This window comes from Cynocephalus volans, chromosome 10 (genome assembly GCF_027409185.1).
Source record: "Cynocephalus volans isolate mCynVol1 chromosome 10, mCynVol1.pri, whole genome shotgun sequence".
Taxonomy (NCBI): domain Eukaryota; kingdom Metazoa; phylum Chordata; class Mammalia; order Dermoptera; family Cynocephalidae; genus Cynocephalus; species Cynocephalus volans.
In genome coordinates this window covers 378,293-384,292 of record NC_084469.1, presented here as the reverse complement: position 1 = coordinate 384,292, position 6,000 = coordinate 378,293, and the positions used below count along the sequence as shown (strand labels likewise).

The 6,000-nt window shown below is 40.4% G+C and overlaps 1 non-coding gene across 1 annotated transcript; it reads right to left on the bottom strand.

Moving 5' to 3' along the window:
- Nucleotides 1-2,772: 2,772 nt before the first annotated feature.
- LOC134389745 (U6 spliceosomal RNA) lies at nt 2,773-2,879 on the bottom strand. Its single transcript, XR_010024723.1, has one exon. It is a non-coding gene; the product is annotated as a U6 spliceosomal RNA (small nuclear RNA).
- Nucleotides 2,880-6,000: the final 3,121 nt, after the last annotated feature.

Sequence of the window (6,000 nt, the reverse complement as noted above, 5' to 3'; positions counted from 1 at the left end):
AGACAGACAGTCAAGAAAGGAAAAGCAGGCAACAGAGAAGGTGTGGCCTAGCAGACCTAGTAGAAGTCCTTTTCATCCACTGTTTCAAGTTGACAAAGTCACCTGGCTGGCCTGGATGGCCATAGGGGAAGGTGTATAAGGTCTGGGCTAGACCCCGTAGGTGGGAGTTAGCAAGGGGAGGGACCTGTGTCACTGTCAGGGAGGAGTGGTTGCCTGGCTTGGTCATGATGAGCCTGCTGCCTGAGCTAGGTAGACAGGTGACAATAGAACCTGGCTGGTTGACCAGCTTTTGTTCCTAAATCCTATGCAATCTTTTGTGTGTATGGAGAACAAGTAGGGAAGAATTAAACTTGGGTTTTCAATCTTCTGACTGCCTGTCTGTTAAGAAGTATCTTCATTTCTTACCATCGGGAGTTGTTAGCATTGGGTTGGGATCCCAAGGACGGGCTTTATGAATCAAGAACATCTTGAAACAGTTTGCAAATTGATAGACCGGCAGGTTAGCTCAGTTGGTTAGAGCGTGGTGCCGATAATACCAAGGTCCAGGGTTCGATATCTGTACCGGCAGCCACCGAAAAAAGAAAAAAAGGGAAACTATTTGTTAATTAATATCTGTATTCTTTTTCTGGGGAAAGGTCTATAGCAGATTTTCAGACAGATTCATTAATCGGCAAAGGTTAAGAAATATTGGTGTGGAGCAAAGCAGAAGGAACACATGCATTTACAGGGGCCTGTTGTTCACGTGGCAGGGAAATAAATGAATGCACTATGGCAGTGTGGTAATACTCAATTTGTTAGCCCAGGGCCTACGGATCAACAGCTGCTACATCATCTGATAACAGTCGTTACCTGAGGCATGCACACACATATGGGTTGGAGGTAGTATTCAGGAACTTGCTGAGTGAGCCAGTGACAACCACGGTGCATGCAGACAAATAGCTGCTAGGAATAGAACGGTCACTGTGGGGAGGTCACTGAACATAGCTGCCAGAGTGGACAGAGTATCAGATTATTCTCAGTCCTGATTCAATTTACAGTTTGTGAGGGGGCCAGGTCACAAGGATTTCCAGGGACTACACTAGACTTCAGTTGAAGATTGTCCCCTGGCTCTGGGTAGGGAACCCTCTTGAGCTGTTTTGCTATGGTTGTGTCTTAGAAGCAGAAGTAGTAGTCTGGCCTTCTTGAGCCCCTTGACCCTATTCTGTTAATCTCTACATCACCTTTTTCATGAACCTTGCAGGCCTGGTATTTTCTGATACCATCCCTGTGGCCAGTGCTCTTGTGATTCATTTCCATCCGTGGGGTCCAGGGTGTAGGTTGGTGATCCCTCAAGGATCTTCCTCTACTCCTCACCACCTGTTTCTGGTCATCTCTTGACCGTGGCTGTGCTCCTTTGTTATTGCAAAGTTGTCTTAGAGGAACACATCCAGTTGGCAACTCTGTTTTGTCCTGTGGGTGACCTTCCAGCTGTGCCAGTTCTGACCACCCCTGACTCGGCGGGTTGGGCCTTGGAACTGCCATATCTTCTGCTGATAATCTGTTTTGTGCAACTGTCTACAGATCCAGTTCATGATTCATGACTATTTTTTGATCTTGTAGGAAATAAAATCCTCATAGTCACTAGTTTGTTTCCATTCAGGTGCTAATGGCACCTTGTATAATGTATCCATTAGGAAAACTTCCAAAGGATCAAATATCAGAAATTCAGCTACATCAAGCCATTTGGTTCTTAATACCATAAGCTACTCGGTGTAAGAATGTTGGAATACCTTTACTTATATCATACATTAAAGGAATTTTTAAAAAAATTTATTTCTGGTGGCAGAAATTACATCTCACCCCCCACTTTTCCAAGTCCTCTCTGAAAACCATCTAGTATTAAAGTCTCAATATCCCTGACCTGTAGGCAAATGTGGTGAACACATGAATTTGTCCTGGCATACAGTATTATTTGATTACGTGGCAAGTTTTTTAATGGCGAGTAGAAGCTACAGCTTTGACATCACTCTTTCATCTGTTCAACAAATGTTGAACAGCTACAATGTGCAGGACTTGCAGTAAATATCAGAGAAACAGAGATAAAAGACACTGTCCCAGCTCATAAGAAATGCATAGGCCAGCAGGGAAGGCGGGGAAGTGAATCATCATTATTACAATATGGAGGGGGAATTGCCAGGAAAACAGTGAACAGAGTTTCAGTAGCCCTGAGGAAGGTTGCTGCCTCTTGCAGTGGAAAAGCAGTGGATTCTCATTGTTTTACCCTTTCATTTTTATCAGGAAAAAAAAAAAAAAAAAGATGTCCCATGTAGATAAGAAACTTAAAACATTTTCCAGATAACCAGGCTTATCTGTCTAGGTCCCATAACTCAAAACATTTAAAAATTCTTTTCTTTTCTTCTTTATTGAAGCATAATTGATTGTACATATTTTGGGGGTACAGCATTAACTACCATTACCTGTGTGCAACGTGTGATGATCGAGTCAATATTATTAGCATATTCGTTATTACAAATTGTAATTATTCTTTATGCCCCTTACCTGATGCCTCCTCAACCCTCCTCTCCCTCCCCCACTCCCACCTCTAGTAACCATAGATTTGTTCTTTCCTTCTGAAAGTTCAATGTATTAGTGTGTGGTCTCCTTCCTCCCTTCCTCCCTCCTTCCCCTCATTCCTTCCTTCTTTCCTTCCTTCCTTCCTTCCTTCCTTTTTCTTTTTTTCCTTTGAAAAATGTGTATTCAGCTCCTTTGCCCATTTTTTAATTGGATTGTTTGAAAAATATGGAACACTTCACGAATTTGCATGTCATCCTTGCACAGGGGCCATGCTAATCTTCTCTGTATCATTCCAATTTTAGTTCATGTGCTGCCAAACCTAGCACTAACAACTATTTTCAATGGAAATATTTGTAAAATATATTATTTATGTCTCCTTTCTTAAATGGATTATACTGAACAAAATTTAATCTTTCCTATCGACTCAAGGCATGTGCCATGAGCACCAACATTTCTATTTTGCTGCACTGCCCCAGACTCCTTTGAAGGTATGTTTGCCCCTAAGCCAAATGGCTGCTTATTGCTTTTGCTTTTCGTAATATCTCTCCTTATCAGGATGATAGCTCTGTTCCTAACTGATTTTACTTTAGAGTCCCTACTAGCCCTTCCTTTCTCCTTCAAATTTGTGTTGGTCTAGGAATTTACACACCTAAGCAGTTTAGAATTTTGTCCCAAGTAAGAGTAAGTAGACTGTGAATCAAAACTTGACAGGCTCACCTGTGAGTCATGTACATAACTGTACGTGAACTTGGCTCTCCAGAGTGCCCTTTCCTTTTCTCGGGATAAATAAATGGATCTGTCTATTGCAGGCAAGCCCTCATGCAGAACTTGCTGAGTTCAGTGGAGGGGGATTCATAGTCCTCAGAGCCACTCATCTGCCTGGGGACAGTATTGCTCATGTGGAAATTCTTTCTGCTGGGGAGCTGTAATCTGCCCCAATGTAGTTCTCTCCAGTGGTCCTTGTTCTGCTCCTAGAGTGTCACAGAATACGTCCCCCCACCTCTTGCAATTGACAGCCCATCAATATTTGGCAGTTATCGTGACTCCTCCTAAGTTTTCTCTTTCTAGGAAAGCTGAGAAACCTCCCTCGACCACTGACTCTCTGTGTGACCCTGAGTCTCACTTTCCTCTCAGTGTCAGTTTCCTCTTTGTCAAAACTGGGATATAGCAGCGCCTGTCCGTACGGTGGTTGTGGAAATTAATTGAGCTCTACTGGTATATGCAGAGTGCTTAGAACAGTGCTTGATGTACAGGCAATGCTCAGCAAGATTTTCAATATGGCTTTGTATTTTCAATATTGTTTTGTATACATATAGCACTTAAAATTGAACAACTTTGAGACATTTTATTTAATTTGAAAAACCACAAGAATAAAACATGATGACATGCAAAAATTATATACTTTCAGCAATCCCTCTCTAGCTTTTTAAGTATTTAACTATCCATCACTTTAATAGTTTTGTTAAAATTTTTCATATCCGTTTATATTGTATATTAATATATAGATATTGTATATTAATTGTAAATATTATAAACATTATAAATACAGTCATGTGCCTCACAATGACGTTTTGGCCCACAATAGACCACATACTCAATGATAGTGCCATAGATTATCATGGAGCTGAAACATTCCTATCGCCTAGTGACATCGGAACCTTCACAGTAGTACAAAGCATTACCTTGTTCATGTTTAGGTATGTTTAGATAGACAAATACTTACCATTGTGTTACAATTGCCTACAGTATTTGATACAGTAACATGCTGCATAGGTGTGTAGCCTGGGAGCAGTAGGTTATTCCACATAGCCTAGGTGTGAATTAGGCTATACCTTCTAGGTTTGTGTAAATACACTCCATGATGTCCATACAGTGACAAAATTGCCTAATGACACATCTCTCAGAATTGATCTTTCGTTAAGCAGTGCAGGGCTGTATATATATTGTATGTTAATTGTATACTAATGCAATATATTATAAAAAGTTAATTTAGGATGTTAACTTTTTTCTTGTCCATAATATGAAAAATAGTGAGCTTCTTTCCTTGCTTGCTATTCTTATGGAATTCTAAACTTGAATCAAATATATCCACTTGATTTTGAAATAATCCTAAACTCTCATGTCTCCCATAGTTTTCAGATAGAGGGTAAGAATCCGTGAGAAATAAGATGTATCCACCCCCAAGCAATTAGGTTGCTTCTTCTTCTGTTTTTTTGGTGGCTGGCTGGCACGGGGATCCGAACCCTTGATCTTGGTGGGATAACACCATAGGTTTCTTCTTCTGTTCTGTTATTGGCATCTGTTTTTCATATCTATTTTATTGGCATTATCCATGTGTGGGCTCTTTACCTCTGGTTGCTCTTCCTGTTTACACTTCTACTCATTTACGCTTAAAACTTATTTTTTCTGGTTATCAAAGTAAAATATATCCATCACAGACCATTTGGAAAATATAGAAAAACATACATATAATACCACTGGCCAAATGTAACTCCTATTAATATTTTATTATACTTGTTTTCAGTCTTCTTTCCATCTCTCTATATATATCGATCTTTATCTCTTTCTATATAGTCGGCCCTCCATATTTGTGGGTTCCACATCTGGAGATTCAACCAACCACAGATCAAAAATATTTGAAAAAAACTTTCGTCTGTACCGAAAGTATACAGACTTTTTTCTTGTCTTTATCCCCTAATCAATACCGTATAACAACTATTTACATAGCATTTACTTTTTTTTTTTTTTTTTAAGATGACCGGTAAGGGGATCTTAACCCTTGACTTGGTGTCGTCAGCACCACGCTCTCCCAAGTGAGCGAACCGGCCATCCCTATATAGGGATCCGAACCCGCGGCCTTGGTGCCATCAGCACCACACTCTCCCGAGTGAGCCACAGGCTGGCCCTCCATAGCATTTCCGTTGTATTAGGTATTATAAGTTATCTAAAGATGACTTAAAGTTCACAGAAGGATATGCATTGGTAATATGCAGATACTACCCCATTTTATATCAGGGGCTTGAGCATCCATGAATTTTGGTGTCTAAGGGAGATCCTAGAACCAATCTCCCACATACTGAAGGATAACTCTATATCCATATTTTTTAAACAAAAATGAAATACCACTGAATGCTTTTTCACTTCACACTAAATGGTACCAATTTACTCTTCAAGCCAGTTCCAAACTAACCATCCTAAAATACAGATTTCATCACATTCCTTCTCAGCTCAAGAATTTGCAACTGCCATTCAGGCCACAGGAAACCTCTGAGCACTTCTTAGACACTGGGTGTGGCAGAAAGAATTGATTTGGAGCCAGAGGACCTGAGGTCAAGTGTGTCTTTCACTTAACAGCTGTGTGGTCTTGGACAAGTTACTTAACCTTCCTGAGCCCATTTCCCTATGATGATAAATGACAAAAATCCTCCCTCTAAGGGCCCAGATGAT